Below are 22,317 nucleotides of genomic sequence, written 5' to 3' on the forward strand. Positions count from 1 at the left end.
CTTGCCTTGTATTGCCTGAGCAGCTCCGGCCAGAAGCTTGCGCGCGCACAGGGCAGCCGTGTTTGGATCATCGTCCTGGAAACCTGTAGTGTGACGTCACACCCGAAGCTACGGAAGCCTCTAGGGTCCACAATTCCTCCGACGCGTTTCGGAATAAGCGTATTCCTTCCTCAGGGATAACTGTAGAGCCTGTTTGGGCGGTCTTTAAGCATGCAGGTTTCCATGGAGACTGCTTTTGTTTGCAGGACAATAGAGGAACAGTGCAAAAACTTCAAAGGATACGAAAAAGATCATAGAGAAGAGAGTACAAAGTCATTTTATGAGTTATATTAGATTGGTTTGAATTGTTTTAAGTTCTTTTAGACCGTTTCTCCCCAGATTTTTAGACGGCTTGGTATACTTGTTTTATATGTTAATTAATTTAGGAAAGTGCCTAATTATTTTAGGTGCCTTTTAATTCCTGGCATTAGATAATAATATATTCCTGCTTGCTGTGTATCTAGAAGAATTACAAGAATGCGAACAATTCAATTTCTTGGTTCAGGCCTATAGGAGCCAAGGTGTTTAGGTTATAGATCCCCTCGCTCTCTTTACGGGACATTGCTTTTACATAGTCACCTCCTCTGGGATCCTGCCTAACTTGCTCTATACCTCCAAAGGACGAACCTTTAAATTTAACCTTATGTTTCTCCGTGAAGTGGCACGATAGTGGATGACCAACACATTTTTTACTTATGTTTTTTACATGTTCCCACATTCTGATCTTTAACTCGCGTTTTGTTCTCCCTACGTACACCTTTCCGTACGGACACTTTATGTAATAAATGACCCCCTTTGAATAACAGGACAGATGATTTTTTATTTTGTATGAGTTATTTTCAGTAGTGATTTCCTTGATAATGTCTTTTTGTCTGGACGCTAGGCAGGCCTTGCATGTTCTACAGGGAAAAAAAACTTTTTTGTCGTCTGGTATGGATGCCTTTTTGTTATTCCCCTCATTTGTAATTCTGATTGATGGGGCTATTATATTTCCCAGGTTTTTTGGTTTCTTAAAAATAAATTTGGGTGCCTTTGGTAATTTTTCCCCGATGATTTTATCATGCTTCAAAATGTCCCAGTGTTTTTTTTATAATTTGTCTAAACTGGTATTCTTTTTCATGATACTGGGGTATTATGGGTACATCAAATTCAATGGTGTCCTTCAGTATGTTATTTTCAATGTCAGTTGTTTTATCTTTATTTTTTTGAATAAGTGATTTACACTCTATTTTCATTACATCATTTTTCATTTCCTCTAATTTGGTGGCATTATACCCCTTTTCCAGAAATTTTTGCTGTAAATTGTTTGCCTCGTGTTCGAATTGTTCATTCAAGGTACAATTCCTCCGTAAGCGGATATATTGGCTGCGTGGAATATTGGTAAGCCAGACTGGGAGGTGGCAGCTATCCAGAGAGATAAAGCCATTACTGTCTGTAGGCTTTGAATACGTCTGGGTTAGTATTGTGTTATTTTGGATTTTAATAGTTAAATCCAGGAAATTGATTTCCTGGGTACTATAGGTAGACGTGAACTGAAGATAAAAGTCATTTTTATTTATTTCATTTAAAATGTTTTGTAAGGACGGTATCCCCCCTTTCCATATAAAAACAATATCATCTATAAATCTCCGCCAGAGGACAAGGTTCGCGCGGAGCTCACCAGTAGGGAAGATGGTAAGCTCCTCCCACCTTCCCAGATAAAGATTAGCGAAGCTCGGCGCGAATCTGGTCCCCATGGCGGTCCCCCACGTCTGGAGAAAAAAACTGTCCTCAAATTTAAAATAATTGTGATTCAAGATAAATAAAAGGCATTCCCCAAGGAAGTCAATTTGTTCTGGTGGGGTGTTTCCCTCTTTGTCTAGGAAGTGTAGGGCTGCTTCCTTCCCTTTATTATTTTCTATCACCGTATAGAGAGAGGTGACGTTGAGTGTCCCCAAGATATAGTCGGGTTTCCATTTTACTGTTTCCAAAATTTGTAGGACATGTTGTGTGTCTTTTAGGTAGGCCGGCAATTCTTGGACATGTTTTTGGAGGATGGTATCCACATATTTAGACAGATTGCTTGTTAGACTGCCAATACCGCTAATTATTGGGCGCCCGGGTGGTTGCAACAGATGCAATGGATTTTTTTTATGTAAAGCTTTCATTAGGCTTAGATAATGCAGCGATATCACTCCCCCGGAGCCGCCCCCAGTAGCCGTGAGGTCTACAATCAGGTGTTTCTGGGGAGGCAACAGCTTCTCCCGTCGCTCCTGCACTTGTAAGGCATGTCTTACTTGCAGGTAGACATAGAAAAGAGCTTTAGGCAAGCTAAACTCCTGTTGCAAAGCAGTAAATTCTTTAAGGGAAGTGCCTTCGAATAACTGACATAGTCTGTCCAAAGAATTAGGTTAGATTAGGTCTCAAAAAATTGCGTTGACAGTGTAAAACACCTTCAGTGGGATCCATACGGGAGCATTATGCAGCACATAGAGAAGTTGGGGCATAAGAATCATTTTAATCAGGTTTGTTCGGCCAACAATAGATAAAGGCAGCTTAGACCATGCCTGCACTTTCTTCCTGAATTTATCTAGTAACGACAGTACGTTTAGATCTATAAAGTCCCCACTATTTCTGGAGACATGTATCCCCAAATATTTGAAGTTAGACACTATCTGTAACCCTCCGGTCATGACAGGATCCGAAGAAACATCTCCAGCCAGCGGCAACAGGATTGACTTAGTCCAATTTATTTGCAGGCCTGAGATTTGTCCAAAGTCATTAATGATCTCCATTGCAGCAGGGATGTCTCCCAGTCATCTAAAAACATAAGCAGATCATCTGCTTATAACGCTACTTTTTCTGTTACCGACCCATAACTAAATCCCTTAACCCCCGTGGATGAACGTAAAGCCTCCGCCAATGGTTCTATTGCCACCGCAAACAGTAGCGGCGACAACGGCAGCCCTGTCTGGTACCCCTCTGCAGTTTGAACGAGTCAGATATGTATCCATTCACCTGCACTCTGGCCGAAGGGCACGCGTACAACATTTTCACCCAATCAATAAAGACCGATCCCACCCCCATCTTTTCCAATACTAGGAACAAGTATCGCCATTCCACGCGGTCAAATGCTTTGGCCGCGTCAAGAGACACGACCGCCGCATTCAAGGCGTGAACCTGGCCCACCTGGATATTTAAATGTAATCTCCTGATATTCACCGCTGTCGACATGTTTGGCATAAATCCTGCCTGATCCTTATTAATAAGCGAGGCAATGACTGAGTTAAGCCTATTAGCCAATATCTTAGCCAGCAGCTTAACATCCGCCTGCAACAATGAAATGGGCCTATATGATTCCGCCTCCATCGGATCCTTCCCCGGTTTTGGTATGACAACTATAATCAACCTCATTCATTGTGTCAGGCAGCTTCCCCAGCAGCCGGGCTTCATTAAATACTTCCAGTAACTGGGGCAAGAGGACTGGGGCAAATTGTTTATAAATTTCTGCAGGCAGGCCATCATTCCCTGGGGCCTTATTGTTAGCCATATCACCCAGCGCTATTTCCAACTCTATCAAAGTAAAAGGGCTCTCTGATCTTGAAAGTGGGCATCTGTAGGGGATGGAGGAAATTTTTTATGTCAGCTTCCGTGGCCACAATTTTAGAAGAGTAGAGGTTCTGATAAAACCCCGACAATACCTGGGATATTGTCACGACCCCTGGTCATGGTCGTGACTCCTTGGGAGCCGCATGCAGTTATCCGTGGTCTGGTGTTGTCGCAACCGCAGCTGGGGGCACTTAGTGGTTTGCCTCAGGTGCGGTTGCCGCGAATAACAGGCATGCGTGCGGTTGCCCTTGGCAACGTGTTTTGGTGTGCACGTCCTTCGTCTGTGTTTGTGTGCACTTCCTTGTCTGTTTGTTGTGCACGAGGTTGTATGCACTTGGACACCTCCCTTCACCTGCGGTTGTCCGCGGCAACGTCTGGTGTTGTGCATGTGGTGGCAGGGTCTCTGCCTGCTGGTTGTTCTGCAGGACACGGTGGCCACGCATGCCGTTGCCAGCGGTGACAGGTGAGGGAGTGTGTGTGCTATTCCCCTTTCAGTTGGTGTTTCTAGGCTCCTGTTCCTCCGTGTTCTGGAGGAACAGGTAGTCTATCCAGCTCCTAGCCTAGGGACCTGCGGAGGGATAGTAGGGACCCGAGGTTCCAGCGCATGGGTCCTCCTACCCTAAAGGTCGGCCCATGCAGGTTAGGAGTTAGGGTCAGATCAGGGAGACTTTAGGAGGTGACCTGCTCCCTGATCCTGTGGTCCTGGCCTTGCAGCGACCCAACATCTACGGGTACCGCACGGCTGGGGGTTTCCCCCACCGCCAGCCGTGACAGTATGACCAGAACTGGCACCTCACCTGGTCTCCTTCGTAAGAGGGTGAAGCATGCATCCATTGACCGTTGGGGTGCATGCGCGTTCTCCGGAGGGAGAGCGTTACGGGGTTCACCGTTAACGGCGCGGTTGGTGGCTTTTCCCCGCCACCTTGCTAACCGTGTCCGTGTTGGTGACCCCTCGTCCCTCTCAGGGTTCCTATCTCTGGTCGTCTGCTGGCAGCATTCCTTCGGTGTTCCGGCAGGTGTGCTGGTTGGGGAGTGTCTGCTGGCAGCGACCTGGAGTAGGAACGTCCTCCTGAGTTGGACGCGGTGTCCTGTTTTCCTCCTCCAGACTGCTTTGTTGGCTGGCGACCTGGGGACTGTTGTGTACGGTCTGGTCTGTTGGCGGCAGTTCTGGGGGGAGATACGGGCATCGGTCTGGTGTCCTGTGTTCCTCCTCCGGACTGCTTTGTTGGCTGGCGACCTGGGGACTGTTGTGTACGGTCCAGGTCTGTTGGCGGCAGTTCCGGGGGAGATACGGGCATCTATCTGGCAGTGCCTCCAGTGTTCTCTCTTCCAGTCTGCTCTGTTGGCTGGCGACCTGGGACTGTTGTGTACGGTCCAGGTCCGTTGGCGGCAGCTCTGGAGGGAGACACTGGTGGTTATCAGGCATTGCCCCTCCCCCCCTCCCTGTTTGGTCCCACCAGCTTCCCTTTTCGGTTGGGGGGGGCTTTGAGGGGAGGGAGTGTCACGACCCCTGGTCATGGTCGTGACTCCTTGGGAGCCGCATGCAGTTATCCGCGGTCTGGTGTTGTCGCAACCGCAGCTGGGGGCACTTAGTGGTTTGCCTCAGGTGCGGTTGCCGCGAATAACAGGCATGCGTGCGGTTGCCCTTGGCAACGTGTTTTGGTGTGCACGTCCTTCGTCTGTGTTTGTGTGCACTTCCTTGTCTGTTTGTTGTGCACGAGGTTGTATGCACTTGGACACCTCCCTTCACCTGCGGTTGTCCGCGGCAACGTCTGGTGTTGTGCATGTGGTGGCAGGGTCTCTGCCTGCTGGTTGTTCTGCAGGACACGGTGGCCACGCATGCCGTTGCCAGCGGTGACAGGTGAGGGAGTGTGTGTGCTATTCCCCTTTCAGTTGGTGTTTTCCCTTCTGTGGTGTAGGAAGGGTTAACTCCCTTCCCAGTGTGTGTGTTGTCACTGGGTGTGGTTGACTGGTGGGTGTGGCCTTTCGGCCTATATAGCCTGAGACTCCTGCAGGCTTCAGTAGGTTGCTCTCAGCCATGCTGGCTGGAGCAGCCTCCTGTCTCCTCCATCTGCCTGGTGAGGACCAACCTTCTGGTCATAAAACCTTGTTAGTAAAACCTTTGTTACCTTGTCTGATGTTATGTTTATGTGTATGTGGTTGCTGGTTTGTTGCACCTTATGGTTCCCTGGTTCCCCGTGTGATGTATGGTGTGTGCTGTTGTCTTTTCTGTGGTTGTTAGACAGACAGCACTTTTGCATGGGTTCCGGGCAGTGTGTTTATGGCAGGTAGGTGAGGTAGTAGTTCCACATACCTGCCACTGCCATAAGGTGTATTGGTTTCCCCTTATTTACCAGCTTGGCCTTTCTAGGCTCCTGTTCCTCCGTGTTCTGGAGGAACAGGTAGTCTATCCAGCTCCTAGCCTAGGGACCTGCGGAGGGATAGTAGGGACCCGAGGTTCCAGCGCATGGGTCCTCCTACCCTAAAGGTCGGCCCATGCAGGTTAGGAGTTAGGGTCAGATCAGGGAGACTTTAGGAGGTGACCTGCTCCCTGATCCTGTGGTCCTGGCCTTGCAGCGACCCAACATCTACGGGTACCGCACGGCTGGGGGTTTCCCCCACCGCCAGCCGTGACAGATATCTTGTGCATGGTCACCTGCACCGTACCATCCGTGTCGCGCAGCGCCACCAAGTAATTAGAAGTCTGTTGCGCTCTAGTAATCAGAGCCAGCATCCTGCCCGCCTTTTCCCCTTCCTCATAGTACGTTTGCTTCAGGAAAAACCATCTATTAAGGGCATTACAAAGTAAGCGGTCATCCACCTGTTGCTGCGCCTCTTTCCACTGAAACTCATGTTCTGGTGTAGGGTTTTCTACATAACTATTCTCTGCCGCCTCTACCGCCAAAAGCAACCGTCTAGTCAGGGCACTATTCTCCTTTTTTCGACCATTAATTTTGGCAGCTAGCACCCCCCTCAGGAACGCCTTCATCGTATCCCACACTACTATTCTACCAGCCGACGGGAGATTATGTTAAAAAAAACTCATTTAAAGCATCCCTGACATCTGACATATCAACCAGGACATTCAGCCAATAAGGGTTAAACTTCCATAGATTGGATCTGCGCGACACGGATGGCAACATCTGAAAGGTCGCCACAATTGGTGAATGATCAGAAACCTGTCTTGGCAAGTATCTGATATCATCTAGCAAATAACCCATTGCTTCACTGCCCAGAATGAAGTCAATTCTGGACAAGGAACCATACGTGCTGGAGCGACAGGAGAACTGCTTAGTGTCGGTGTACCCCAGCCTCCAGAAGTCCAGAATGGATGCTTCCTGAAGTAGTCGGCCAAAAGGAGTGAGATCGCTGCTGACAACCTGTGGAGAAGCATGAAATTTATCTAGCGACAAGCAGGGTACATTGTTAAAATCGCCTAACAATATTGTAGGCACATTAGGCCTTTCCGCCATCAAAGCTATGATCTTTTTCATCACCTGGGAGGAGTACGGTGGGGGAATGTAGACTCCAATGATTGCATACTCCACTGAGTCACAAAGAAAATGTCTGTGTGATATCAGGAAAAGGTGAAGCAGCAGTCCCAGAATTTGGAGTAAGTCCCTTCTCCAGAAAATCAGCCAAAGTACATATGTATGGGTCCGCGCTAGGTTTCCACAGGCAGGCTTTCACTCACAGGAAGATTCTATGGAGATTCCACGATGTTACAGGCACATCTCCAATAACAATCCCGATACCTACCAGCAAAGTTTCTTTCCTCCTCTCCTTCAGGAGAAACAGAACATAGTGCAATAGCCAGGGTGTTTAATATTAAGTAAGGTTTATTGTACTTACAAAAATCAATAGATAATAGTGTAACGCCCCAGATGAAGCAAAGGCAAAACCCGGATCGGGCATCTACACACGCTTTCTATCTATTGATGTTTGTAAGTACAATAAACCTTACTTAATATTATACTCCACTGGAGTATAGGGAGCCATGTAAGTACACATATCTTCCATCTCTGTCAATAATCTGGGAGAGATATGAAAATGCAACAGATCTGTGCACTACAATACTCACCCCCCTCGCATAGGCAGAATAGGTGGCATGGAAACAGTGACTAGCCCATCTCGGTGTGAAAATGCTAGTTTGTTCTGGTAGCAAATGGGTCTCCTGGAGACAGCAAATCAGGGGCTGATACTTCCTCATACCATCTAGCACTGCCCGTCTCTTGTTGGCCTCCTTAATTCCCCTAACATTCCAACTAAAAATAGTCACCCTACTAGCCATTAGACCTAAGCGACCGTCTGTGAGTGAGGCGGATCCACGTTTGACCCATCGCATCAACATGCCTTAGCTGCATTTCCTGTCCCACTAGTATAATGGGTAATTGAGTGTTCCTGCACATCCTGGCTCTAAAACTAACATCATCCCCCAACATTAGAACAAAGACAAAAGAGACAGAACAAGACAGACAGCAAAAAAGAAAGAAAAAAAACAAAAAAACACAAAAAACAGACCTGCACTCAAGTAGTCTAGAACAAGGTCACCGGTGTGTCCAACAGGTCCCTGCTCACTCTCCCAAAGGGACTGCAGGTTTAAAGAGTCAACCGTGTCAGAACCACCAGCTCCTCGGTACAGGTGAAACCTTTAGTGACGAGGCATGACTGATTCTGGCTATCAAAGCTATGCACTGCCCACCAAGGTACACAATACACATGCTTCCTTCCCCTTGCATCATCTCTTCAATAAAACTGCCTACTATGTAACGAACCCGTTATATAAATTATATTCATAAAGCACGTTAGCATAAAACATAATAGCATAGTAAACATCGGATAATAGAACCGCTAATCCTGCGCACATGACTGTCACTTCTCATAGACACCGTATCTCAAACGCACCATACACCATCGCCCTTCAACCATCCTCCGCCTGCGGATCAGCATTTCTCAAGCGATTTTTGTGATTGTCCACCCATCGGAGAGCCTCTTTGGGATCTTCAAAGAAATTGGTTCAGCCTAAAGCGACTACCCGCAGCCGCGCTGGAAACAACATCGAGTAAGGGATATTCAATCCACGCAGCCGCCTCTTTATGTCCAGGAACCGCGATCTTCGCTTCTGGACCTCCATGGAGTAGTCCGGAAACAGCGACACCCTTTGACCGCCAATGGAAAGATCGGGTTGTTCGCGGGCTTTTCGCAGGAGTATATCCCTATCTTTGTAATGCAGAATCTTCATAAGAACCGGCCTTGGTGGAGCACCTGGCGGTAGCGGCCTAGTAGGAACCCTGTGGGCCCTTTCAACAGCAAAGAGAGGGGTCAGAGTCTCTTTCCCAAAAGTGTCTCTTGCCCATGCTTCAAAATAATCAGTCGGGTAGACCCCTCAACCTTCTCTGGCACTCCCACTATGCGAACATTATTCCTCCGCGACCGATTTTCAAGGTCGTCTTGTTTAGCCATTAAAAGCGCAATTTTCTGTGTATGGTCAGCAGAGGCTCTCTTGAGGGGGGGTACAGCATCTTCCATTTCCCCTACTCGGCCTTCCAGAGCTGTTGTACGGTCTGCCAATCGTTTCAGATCATGCCGCACTATAGACACATCTTCCTCTATGGAGCCCACTTGCATCCTCAGGGCCGTCAACGACTTCCCACATTGCGTGATATCTTTCAGCACATCTTTTCGAGTAGGCTCCTCTATATCCGACTCCATAGTGTCCATGCCATCTGTATCTGCGCACGATCGCAGCGCATAATACCTGTTAGAGCTGCGGGGAGACATATCACGCTCCCTATCCTCCTCTCCCCCACGATCAGGGTCGGGCTGAGACGATAGCCTGTCTCGCTTCCCGCTTGTTTCAGGTGGGTCCAGGGGGTCTGTTATGTGCGCGAATCTCCCTAACTTGGCAGCCGCTTCCCGCTGTATATCTTTCGCGCGATCATTGCGCCGCGGTGTGTCAGGCCCGGCGCCATCTTGCAGCTCCCTGCACGGACCTTTAGAGTCCCTCTTCGGGCCCATCTTTTTTCGCAAAACAGGCGGAAAAGTCTCAAACTGGAGCGGACAGACTTCAGCAACCCCAAGGATTTAACTTAGGCGAGATGAATGTGGATTTAGGGGTTCTATACAGGATAAACTGTCGAGATTGTGCGGGAGCTCTGCTTAGCACGTCTGCTCACATCCTCCGCTTAGTCCTGTTATCTTGATTTCCTTTTTGGATAGTTTTTTTCCCCTCTGTCCTCTTTTTGTTTGTGTTTTTCTTTTGAGGTTCTTGGTTGAAAAATATCCTTCCTTACAGATTTTTTCACTATGCTTGTGTTCCCTGTACCCTGTTCAGATGAATTTCTCGTATTTATGGCATAATTGGATGTGTGGGATTTTTTTGAGTCATTTTTTTGGACTACTGCACTATAACTCGAGGGTCGTGAGGTACCGACAACTGAGTTATTTGCATCTGGGGTAGGTCTATTAGTGGATGTATCTTCAAGTGGACTGTATCTATTTAATAATTCCAAGGGGCTACTTGGAGTCGTCTCTACTTGTTGAATATTGCAGCTATGGACCGTTGGGGTAAGTGGGATTATTTTGTCCCCTCTATCTTGATTATCCTTTATATGGTGTTTCCTAAATTTGTAGACTACTGGGGTTACTGGGATGATGTTGTTTTCTTCTTCTATTGTTGTTACTGTACTCGTATTATGGAGTGTGAAGTTACTTTTATATGTGTCGTCACAATTAGTTTCATCTACCGTGTCAAGAGTAGATCTGTCTGACATAAAATTTCTTGTGCCTAGTACGGGTATTTGTGGGATACAATCTCTATCAAATTTGTGTTTCTTTTTGCTTATTATTTCGTCTTCTTTCATTTTTATTCTAATTTTTTTGATCCCTGTAGGTGGATGATATCCGAGTAGTCTTTGAAGGGTTTAAGACTATCAAATAGTTCAGTGATCTCTCTATTGGTTTTGATTAGTCCATTTCTCCTTTTTTCAATAATGAAGCGCATTGTTTGTCTTGAAAAGTTATGGAAGAGCTCGTCCCATTCATTTTGCGTATATTCATCACCCACATCGCCCGCTAGGGTTTTGTAAATCTTTAACCCTTTTGGGATGATGTCCCCTGAGTTGAAATCGTTACAGACCTGGCTTTTCCCCAAGTAGACAATGGGTCTGCCCAGTTTGTCAGTGGAGGGGTTAGACGTAAAAGACCCGGAGGTTCCCGGGAGGGCCCTGTCTTGAGACGGGTGGGCGTTATTAGGGCACCATTCAGAAGAGTGGAAGATTGACTGACACGTCGCACAGTTGGGTGCCCTGTGGCCAGCAAAGTGACAGCAGAAGAGCTCCGTGTCAATCAAAGACCAGCTGGTGACATACAGGAATTGGGCCAAAGCTGCCGCCGCCTTAGCCGGAAAGGAACGGTGGTAGTTGTAGAAGGCCGACCCACCATACTTGTGCCCCAGGTCAGTGACCAGGTACAAGTAGCTGTCCAGCTACTCCCTCATCTCCTGCTGTGTGGTGCAGATGATGTCCCTGAAGAGGCTGAAAGCCAAGACAAACGCCGGGATTGTCAACTTGCGGTTGAGCCGTGAGTCCTTGGCCCGGAGGACCACCGGCGCATCGCCACAGTTGATGACCCTATTCTCGGGTACATCTTGAGCAGCAATGAGGATTGACGCCAGATTAACATCCTTTCCTGCCAGAATGTCTCTTTTTAGGTTGTCGGGAATGAAGTGAGAGGGGGACACCTGGGGGATGGGCCTTGGCGTACCTGTAGCCAGCCAAACCGATGTAGATGGAGTCATCAGCGGGACGGGAGTCGGGGATGCCATGGGTGGCCGGGATTCCAGCTCTGAAACCCTTGTCCGAACGTCTGCTACTGAGTCGACCAAAGAATTTAGGGTCGACTGTAGCTGCACCAGAGACAACTGGATGGATGACGCCTCCTGCTGCACCGCCGAAGTGCTGGGGCTGGTCATGAGCAGTTTGTACAGCTCTGCCTTCCTTGCAGTGGCCGGGTGCGGAATGCCTATTTGGTTCAGCTCAGCCAACAGCTTTGGAATGGTCCAGCTCCGAAGGGATGATGGACCCGGCAGGCTTGACATGATCGAGCCGGAGATGGACAGGCCGTCCTCCATATCCGAGGCACGAGACATGGCAGAGCAGCTACAAAATAAAAGGCATGACAAATAAAGGGAAAAAAAAAAAACTGAGGGTGATGACGGAATGGTATTCGGATTGGTGCACGATAGAGAAACACGTACCGGAAAAGAATTCGTAGGATGGCTCAGTAGAACCTGACCTAGCCGAACAGATAAAGGCACAATTAAAAGCGTGAACATGATCTGACCGGGACCCCGGCGGAGTCAGTGCGAACTTACCTGAAAAGGACCGATAGGAACGGAGAAATAGGAACAAACCCCTGAAAATAAAGTAACAGGCGAAAAACATTTGAAAGTGCAGAGGAAACGGGTGACCTCAAACCTGTTGGAACCAGGCGAACTGGCCAGGATGGGGTGCACCCTTAGGCCAAGTAACTATCCGAGCGCATCGGACCTTATACTTGACCGAAGAAAGCTGCCTGAGCGTACCAGGGGGTTGACAGAAGAGAAGGCGCGTAGCCATGAGATAGAGGTTGCGCGTAGCAGTGGCCCGCGAAGGGCGGTGGTAAGACATGGAAAACTTAGAAGCCATGGAAAGCAAAGAACGACCAGGGGAGCAGCCGAAGGATGGCCCCTTTAGAAAGACTCGGATAAGTCAAAGGACAGGTGAGTGAACCCGTGTGTTAGAGAAGAAACATGAAGACCCGGGTGTACCAGGAGTGTACCGTGCCCTAGGCGAACCAGGGAAGATAATGTGGCGCAACCAAAACCGTGACCGGACACCCGACTGTGCCCTGGAGACCAAATAAGCCTAGTGACATGAAGACATCGGCGGCCTGGGCGAACCAGGAAGACCAGACAACCCTGGGCGTGACCTGGTGCCAGAGGTGCGAGGGAAGCCGAGCTAGTCCTGCGTAGGATACTCACCCTTGTATTTGAAAGATGGTGACGGGGTTTCTTTTTCTATTTGATATTGCGGGTTTATTTATGTTTTTTTTATTTATTTTTTTACTTTACTCTGATAAATTGCGGGTTTATTTCAGATTTTTTTTTTTTCGCATATTGCGTTTTTTTTTTGATATGGCGGGTTTTAGAAAATGTTAAGAACCGTGCAGCCACCGGGAGATCCTAACCTCTTCTTCCCCCTTTCCCCTATCAGGCCTGGCTGCCTGTGAGCCTGCGCTCCACGTCGAACGCAAGCCGACACCGCAGCCAGGGAGACCGGCCAGGGGGTGAGTGACGTCACTGCCGGCGCCGGAAGGCGAGTGCATTCCACCCTGGAACGCACGCCTCCGTGCGCCGTCTTGTAGGCAGAAGGAGCGAAAATCGGGCCCCAGCCTCCCCCCATGAACACTCCCCCAGGATAGGGGAGTTGCAGAGGTGTGTGTTCCTCACCCCCGAGCCGCCCACCGCCGGAAGCCTGGAGAGCGGTCGGAGACAGGCACCAGGAAGCGCGTGCGTTCCACCCTGGAACGCACGCCTCCGTCTTTGGAAGAAGGGGTGAGCCGGCCAGTCATGTCTCCCTCCCCCCAGTACGGAAAGAGCCGTGCTGGCTCCGAGGTGTGCTCCCCGCCACCGGACAGTTAGGGAGATGGGCGGTGACGAGAACCCGGAAGCGCGTGCGTTCCACGCTAGAACGCACCCGCTGAATGAAGCGGTAGGAAGGAGCCGGACTGCCGCTGTCCTCTGCCCCGCGATAGTGCCTCATACTTACCACTGGAAGAGATGAACTCTGCGCGAGGCGGCCGGAGAGACAAGGAGACACACGTAATAATCGCAAGTGAAAATCCATGAACCGGAACGCCTACTAAGGTGAGGGGAGAGGGGTTTATAAAGGCTCAAGCCCCACCCACAAATGCAGGCTGAACTTCATCCTTACCAACATATAGTTCAGTATACAATTCTAATCACTATACTAACAATAGGAACATTATATAACTGTTTTAAATACCTATTTTGATCTCTTGTTCCTATAAAACTGGACTCTGACTGGAACTGTGTGTCTGTTACTCTCTGGTGAGTAATGATTCTAGCAGCTCCTGCTAGGGGAATTCCCAGACAGGCTGTCTGTGAGGCTTGATGTGATTGGTGAAAACTCTTGCTGTGTGAGAATCTGGATTTGATTGGTCTAGATGTCTGCCCAGCAACAGCATATTAACACTATGCTTTCTGTTGTTTCTGCTGTGTCACTGAGCTTAACTTACATTACAAAATGAATCTTAAAGGCATATTATCTTTTTCTGCTTCTGTGAACACAAAATATAACAGTTATATGACATCCAAAACATGTCACAGTAAACAACTTTGCTTTTGTCTTTAACACATAAACATAGGAACTGTATTAAAGTTATTAGTAGGTTTAGCTGTATACACATATAAGGCTATACTAGCCACCTAGGACAGGCCTTAGCTGGCCAGCTACAAGCCCAGGACCTCCACATCCAGCATGTTCACCTCCATGATCATCTGAGACCAGCCACACAGACATCTGCAACAACAATTTCTGCACAAATATCACGATCGGCGTAACTGTCACATACGTGACACGGAGGGAGGAACAGAGGGAGGCCCTGCCCTAGTGAGAGGGAAGGTGGTGACCCCTGACTCACCTTGCGTCTGGCACCTGGCTGCCCTGTCGTCCCTAGACGGGTTCCTCACCCGTACGCCGATCACGTGCCTAAAACCCTGGCTTTCCCTAGGATGAGCCCTAGATAGTGAACAGGGCGGTGGGAACACTAGTCCGCACCACTAGCTCTAGAGGAAAACACCAAGGGGAGGACAGACAATACAAACTAAACATATAATCCCAGGTGGGCAATAACAGGAGACAACAAAAGCCCAACAGGGATCCGGAGGATAGCACTCTGGAACAACAACCAGATTCTCAGCTCCAGTGGGTCAGTATAGATGTCCAGGCAGGAAGCTCTATAACTGGCAACAAGAGAAGTGTGAGAGGCGAATATAAGGAGTTTGGGAGTGGCAGACAAGAAACAGCTGAGGAGGAGAAGCTACGGATCCCTGAGTGAGACAAAAAGGATAGCAAGGCAAACACAGAAAACAAACACTAAGAAACACTGTGATCTTTAGGCATAGAGCGCGCAGCCACCCGCTGCGACTTCCTGACCCCGGGTATAACGGAGTCAGACGTGGCTCTTGACACCCTCGTGACAGTACCCCCCCTTTCACGAGGGGCCTCCGGACACTCAGGACCAGGTCTCTCCGGATGAGAGACATGGAAAGCCTGAATCAACCTGTTGGCGTTTACCTCTGACGCTGGAACCCACATTCTTTCCTCGGGACCGTAACCCCTCCAATGCACCAGATACTGAAGAGAGCGGCGGACCCGACGAGAATCAACAATTCTGGATATTTGAAACTCCAGATTACCATCCACAACAACAGGAGGAGGTGGCAGCGGTGATGGTTCTAGAGGTGGAACATACTTCTTGAGCAACGACTTATGGAAGACGTTATGGATCTTAAAAGTCTGAGGTAGCTCCAGGCGAAAAGCCACAGGGTTAATGACGGCTACAATTTTATAAGGACCAATGAACCTAGGACCCAGTTTCCAAGAGGGAACCTTCAACTTAATATTCCTAGTAGACAACCACACATAGTCATTCACTCCTAGGTCCGGACCTGGCGACCGTTTCTTATCGGCCATGCATTTGTATTTACCACTCATATTTTTCAAGTTAGCTTGCACCTTCTGCCATACCGATGAAAGAGATGAAGAAAACCGTTCCTCTTCGGGAACCCCAGAAGACCCCCCCTCTTTGAAAGTACAAAATTGGGGATGAAAACCGTATGCACCAAGAAATGGTGACTTGCCAGTGGATTCCTGACGGCGATTATTTATGGCAAACTCGGCTAACGGTAAATATGATGACCACACCTCTTGGTTTTCAGACGCAAAACACCTTAAATATGTTTCTAGGTTTTGGTTGGTACGCTCAGTCTGTCCATTCGACTGAGGATGGAAAGCTGAGGAAAAGGATAAGTGTACCCCTAAACGGGTACAAAAAGCTTTCCAAAACTTAGAAATAAACTGGGTTCCCCGATCCGAAACCACATCGGAAGGGACCCCGTGAAGCTTCACGATTTCACTGATAAACACCTGAGCAAGAGTCTTAGCATTAGGAAGTGCGGGTAGCGCAATAAAGTGTACCATTTTGCTAAACCTGTCTACTACTACCAAGATAACTGTTTTACCCGCAGACAAAGGTAAGTCAGTGATGAAATCCATTGATAGATGTGTCCATGGTCTATTGGGGATGAAAAGTGGCAATAAAGACCCTGCTGGACGTGTATGAGAGACTTTCGCGCGTGCACAAGTAGAACAAGTAGACACAAATCTATTACATCCTGACGCAACCTTGGCCACCAAAAACGACGAGACAATAGCTCCAAGGTTGCTTTACTACCTGGGTGCCCAGCAAGTGCCGAATTATGATGTTCCTTCAATAACTCAAGACGCAGGTTTAACGGTACAAACAATTTCTCTGAGGGGCAAGAGGCCGGGGCGTCCCCCTGGGCCTCTAACACCTTTCCCTCTAGAACAGAGTGTACAGCCGAGACAACCACTCCTCTTTGTAAAATAGGTACCGGATCACTAACATTACCCCCTCCAGGGAAACTACGAGACAATGCGTCTGCCTTGGTATTTTTTGCCCCAGGACGATAGGTGATTACAAAGTTAAATCTGGTAAAGAATAGCGACCACCTAGCTTGTCTAGGGGTGAGACGCTTAGCCGATTCTAGGTACAGAAGGTTTTTGTGATCCGTAATTACCGTGACGGGGTGGATTGCTCCCTCTAAGAAGTGACGCCACTCTTCAAACGCCAGTTTAATCGCCAACAGTTCCCTATTTCCAATATCATAGTTCTTTTCTGCTGCAGATAATTTTTTGGAAAAGAAAGCGCAAGGACGCCATTTGCCAGGAGACGGACCCTGAGACAATACAGCCCCCACTCCCACCTCCGACGCATCAACTTCAACAATAAAAGGCTGGGAGACATCAGGTTGAATTAGAACAGGTGCCGAGGTAAATCTCTCTTTTAGAGAGGAAAATGCAATTTTAGCGGCGTCAGACCATTTAGAAAAATCAGTCCCCTTCCTAGTCATGTCAGTAAGGGGTTTAACGATCACTGAATAATTTTTAATAAACTTTCTGTAGAAATTTGCGAAACCCAAAAACCGTTGTAGAGCTTTAAGGTTCTCAGGAAGATCCCAATCTAAAATTGCCTGGACCTTCCCAGGATCCATACGGAAACCTGAAGCAGATAATAGATATCCCAGGAATTGTATTTCCTGAACGGCGAAGACACATTTTTCAATTTTCGCATATAATTTATTCGTCCGTAGGACCTGCAGTACTTGCCTGACATGTACTTCATGTGTTTTCAGATCAGCCGAATAAATTAAGATATCATCTAGGTATATGACTACAAACCTGCCGATGAGATGACTAAAAATATCATTAACGAAATGTTGGAAGACAGCAGGGGCATTGGTCAGACCGAAAGGCATGACTAAATTTTCGTAATGCCCCTCAGGGGTGTTAAAAGCTGTCTTCCACTCATCCCCTTCCTTGATACGAATCAGATTGTAGGCCCCCCTAAGATCAAGTTTGGAGAACCACCTAGCACCCGCAATCTGATTAAACAGGTCAGGAATGAGAGGAAGAGGGTATGGGTCTCGGACGGTTATCCGGTTTAGCTCACGGAAATCTAGGCAAGGACGCAGGCCCCCATCTTTCTTTTTAACAAAGAAAAACCCTGCAGCCACGGGTGAAGAAGAGGGTCTGATGTGTCCCTTGGCCAGACTCTCGGAGATATAATCTTTCATGGCTTGTCTCTCGGGACCCGAAAGATTATACAACCTGGACTTGGGTAATTTTGCACCGGGAATCAGGTTAACCGGGCAATCATAAGGACGATGAGGTGGTAGCTTCTGACAACCCTTTTCAGAAAAAACGTCCTCAAAGTCCGAAATAAATGTAGGTAGGGAAGCTATGGAGGCGATTAAGCAATTGTTATTTAAGCAATTCTCTCTGCAATGCTCACTCCACTCCAATATCTCCCTGGCCTGCCAATCCACCACTGGATTGTGCGCTACCAACCAGGGAAGACCCAATACCACAGGAGAGGGAAGGCCCTCCAGAACGTAACATGAAAGACGCTCCTTATGGTGGTCCCCTACCCGAAGATGTAAGTTATGGACAACGTGAGTGAGGTTTCTCTGAGACAGAGGAGCAGAGTCAATAGCGAATATGGGAATGGGTCTCTGCAGCGTACAGAGAGACAAACCCATAGTGCGGGCAAAATGGGCATCTATCAAATTTACCCCTGCACCACTGTCTAGAAAAAAAGAAATAGACTCCGTCTTAACACCAAAAACAATAACCGCTGGCAACACAAATTGAGATGTTCGTATGGAGGAAACGTATACCCCCCGGCTGACATCCTCCGCACAGCCTGGGGTTAGTAGTTCCGACGGTCTTTTGTTTTTGGGAAAGGAGGGACAGACATTAATGAAATGACCCTTCCCCCCACAGAAAAAACAAGCCCCCCACCTACGGCGAACCTCAGGAGGACGGACCTGACGAGAAGTTCCTCCTAGCTGCATAGGCTCATCCAAGTCCGTACAGACTAACTGCTGCTTGGGAGAGGTTACCGATTGCTCAGGAATTTTCGATCTCTCCCTAAGACGTCTATCTATCCTGATAGAGAGGGACATAACAGCATCAAGGGAAAGGGGAGTCTCATACAGCGCCAGCGCATCCTTAACCCTTTCAGATAACCCAGAGCAGAACTGACTCCTGAGAGCCGGGTCGTTCCACTGAGTATCCGTAGCCCACCTGCGGAACTCTGAGCAATATTCCTCTGCTGGCCGATCTCCTTGTAGGAGTCTCCGTAACTTCGACTCAGCCAGGGCGACACGGTCAGGGTCATCATATATGAGACCCAAAGCCCCAAAAAATCCCTCCACTGACCGGAGAGCCTGGGAACCAGGGGGTAACGAGAACGCCCAGGATTGCGGGTCCCCCTGAAGCAGGGAAATAACAATCCCCACCCGCTGTTCTTCATTACCTGAGGAGTAAGGGCGCAGCTTAAAATATAATTTGCAGGCCTCACGGAACAACACAAATTTGTCCCTTCCCCCAGAGAATCTGTCAGGAAGAACAACCTTGGGTTCTGTAACAACCTGGTTACCCATAGCAACCGCTGGGCTTACGGTCTGCTGCATTTGCTGCTGCTGTTGGAGGACAGACGCCTTCAATCCTGCCACCTCCAAAGACAGGCCTTGAAGCTGTTTTGCCAAAGCAGCAATAGGATCCATATTGGATTCTAAGTAGAGAAAAAAAAATTAAATAATTTATTTATTTTTTTCCTCAAAAAATAAGGGCCAGTTATAATATCACGATCGGCGTAACTGTCACATACGTGACACGGAGGGAGGAACAGAGGGAGGCCCTGCCCTAGTGAGAGGGAAGGTGGTGACCCCTGACTCACCTTGCGTCTGGCACCTGGCTGCCCTGTCGTCCCTAGACGGGTTCCTCACCCGTACGCCGATCACGTGCCTAAAACCCTGGCTTTCCCTAGGATGAGCCCTAGATAGTGAACAGGGCGGTGGGAACACTAGTCCGCACCACTAGCTCTAAAGGAAAACACCAAGGGGAGGACAGACAATACAGACTAAACATATAATCCCAGGTGGGCAACAACAGGAGACAACAAAAGCCCAACAGGGATCCGGAGGATAGCACTCTGGAACAACAACCAGATTCTCAGCTCCAGTGGGTCAGTATAGATGTCCAGGCAGGAAGCTCTATAACTGGCAACAAGAGAAGTGTGAGAGGCGAATATAAGGAGTTTGGGAGTGGCAGACAAGAAACAGCTGAGGAGGAGAAGCTACGGATCCCTGAGTGAGACAAAAAGGATAGCAAGGCAAACACAGAAAACAAACACTAAGAAACACCGTGATCTTTAGGCATAGAGCGCGCAGCCACCCGCTGCGACTTCCTGACCCCGGGTATAACGGAGTCAGACGTGGCTCTTGACACCCTCGTGACAACAAACTGTCAGAAACCCTCTCAGAGAAGCGTATCTGCATGCTTGTCGTCCTCATGCAGGTCCACATTCGATGGCATCTGGCACATTGGAGAGGCGATCTGTTCACTGATGAGTCCCCGGTTTTCACTGTTCAGGGCAGATGGCAGACAGCGTGTGTGGTGTTGTGTGGGTAAGTGGTTTGCTGATGTCAACGTTGTGGATAGAGTGGCCCATGGTGGCAGTGGGGTTATGGTATGGGCAGGCTTATGTTATGGACAACAAACACAGGTGAATTTTATTGATGGCCTTTTGAATGCACAGAGATACCGTGACGAGATCCTGAGCCCCATTGTTGTGCCATTCATCCATGACCATCACCTCATGTTGCAGCATGATAATGCACGGCCCCATATTGCAAGGATCTGTACACAATGCCTTGAGGCTGAAAACACTCCAGTTCTTGTATGGCCAGCATACTCACCGGACATGTCAACCATTGAGCATGTTTGGGATGCTCTGGACCGACGTATACGACAGCGTGTTCCAGTTCCTGCCAATATTCTACAACTTCGCACAGCTATTGAAGAGCAGTGGACCAACATTACACAGGCCACAATCAACAACCTGATCAACTCTATGCGACGAAGATGTGTTGCACTGCGTGAGGCAAATGGTGGCCACACCAGATACCAACTGGTTTTCTGACACCCCCCCCCCCCCCAGTAAGGCAAAACTGTGCACATTTCAGAGTGGCCTTTTATTGTCGGCAGTCTAAGGCACACCTGTGCAATATTCATGCTATCTGATCAGCACCTTGATATGTCACACCTGTGAGGTGGGATGGATTATCTTGGCAAAGTAGAAGTTCACACTAACACAGATTTGGTACAAACGAGGTGTGAAGGAGGCCATCTACGTAAAAATAGAGAAGCCAAGCTTGAATAGAGGCGGGGGGGGGGGGGGGGGAGGGTTAGACATCTATTGTCTGCCACATACAATGCTGTCTTGACACCTTTTTCTGGGTCTGTCTTTATCACCTACTGGCTCCAATTAGGATAATGGAATCAACACCTTTGACCCCATGCTGGGTATAATTACCAGATGTTGATTCAGTTACATATTTATTCCCAGAGAATTCTTTGAGACTAATGGGTCTTTTGTGTATGTAGAAAATGTTTCAGATGTTTGAGTTCAGCTAATGACAAATGGGAGCAAAACCGAAAGAGTTGCATTTATATTTTTGGTCAGTGTAGAATTAGTGTACATTCAAATGACAAAATGGTCACTAAAATCGAATACACTATCAGTTTTTCAAGGTAATTTTGCATTCCCGTGCTTTCACTTTCTGAATGTGTAACCTACAGTGCCCTTAGAATACATAATTCCCATATAATGCCCCAATATATCTAAGTGTCCCTAATGTGCCCCAGTATATTAAGAGCCCCCACATCGTGCGCTAGTTTATATAATGCTTCCACCGGTAATGCTGATAGATCCTTTTAAAAAAAAAAAAAAAGTTCTCACCTCACCACTTGCATGCGCCTCAATATTCGCTCTCTCCTGGAGGCAGCAGGACCTGGCATGATCATGTCAAAATATCAACAATGAAAGCACAAGGTCCTCCTGCCTTCTGCAGAGCGTTTCCTGGTGAGTTTTGGACTTGAAAATAGCCAAAAATAGAATATATCTTGATTGGTTCTCAAAACAGCAGTGTGCCAGCAGTTACAAAAACGTCCATATATCAGTGTTGCATGAATGTACCCTTATTTCTGTCTTTTTAAAGGATAACTGTCATGTTTTCATCTAAAAATCAATTTTAGCATGTGTTACTGCTGCAGCAGGATTATGCATAAAGCAATCTTTAGTTTCTTCACATACCACTGTTTTCCTTGAGTTTTCCCCTTAGTTACGGCTGTTTAAATATTTACAATATGAGGACCTTCTCAAGATGGCTCCTCTGCCAGTTCTCTGAGGCCAAAACTGCTTTCTCTCACTTCGTACACACTTGCTGTAGTGAGCAGCTCCCTGCCAGCGAATCAGATTGGATTACTGAGAGACACGCCTCCTCACTCTGAAGCCTAATGCAGGCATGCAGTGTGGAGGACCGCCCCTCTGTCTTCCTAGCCGGAGACAGATGAGCCATAGCAACGGTCTTTTAATGGAAGCAATGGAAAGAGCATTAATAAAAGCTGTTATTATAACAATCATTGACAGACTAACTCAGGTATACATGCCTAGCTCTAATAAACTAGCAAATAAAATAAAAATATGACAGTTACACTTTAATTTGTGCATTTGTGGAATACTCAGTCATTTCCTCTGCTGTGATTCAATCTCTACAAAATCTCTCTGGTTTCATTTTTACCACACCTGAGCTCACGACAGGTGTGTTTTCCTCAATTATTCTCCATGAAAACAAACGGTTAACTCTCTCCTGTGGTGTATAAGGAAGCTTCTGGCTCAGTGAGGGGGGTGGACTCTGCAAGAGGAAACCTCCAGGTAACTTCATTCTGGTTTCTATAGCTCACATCAGAATTTCCC

The sequence above is a fragment of the Bufo gargarizans genome, chromosome 3, assembly GCF_014858855.1.
Source record: "Bufo gargarizans isolate SCDJY-AF-19 chromosome 3, ASM1485885v1, whole genome shotgun sequence".
Lineage (NCBI taxonomy): Eukaryota > Metazoa > Chordata > Amphibia > Anura > Bufonidae > Bufo > Bufo gargarizans.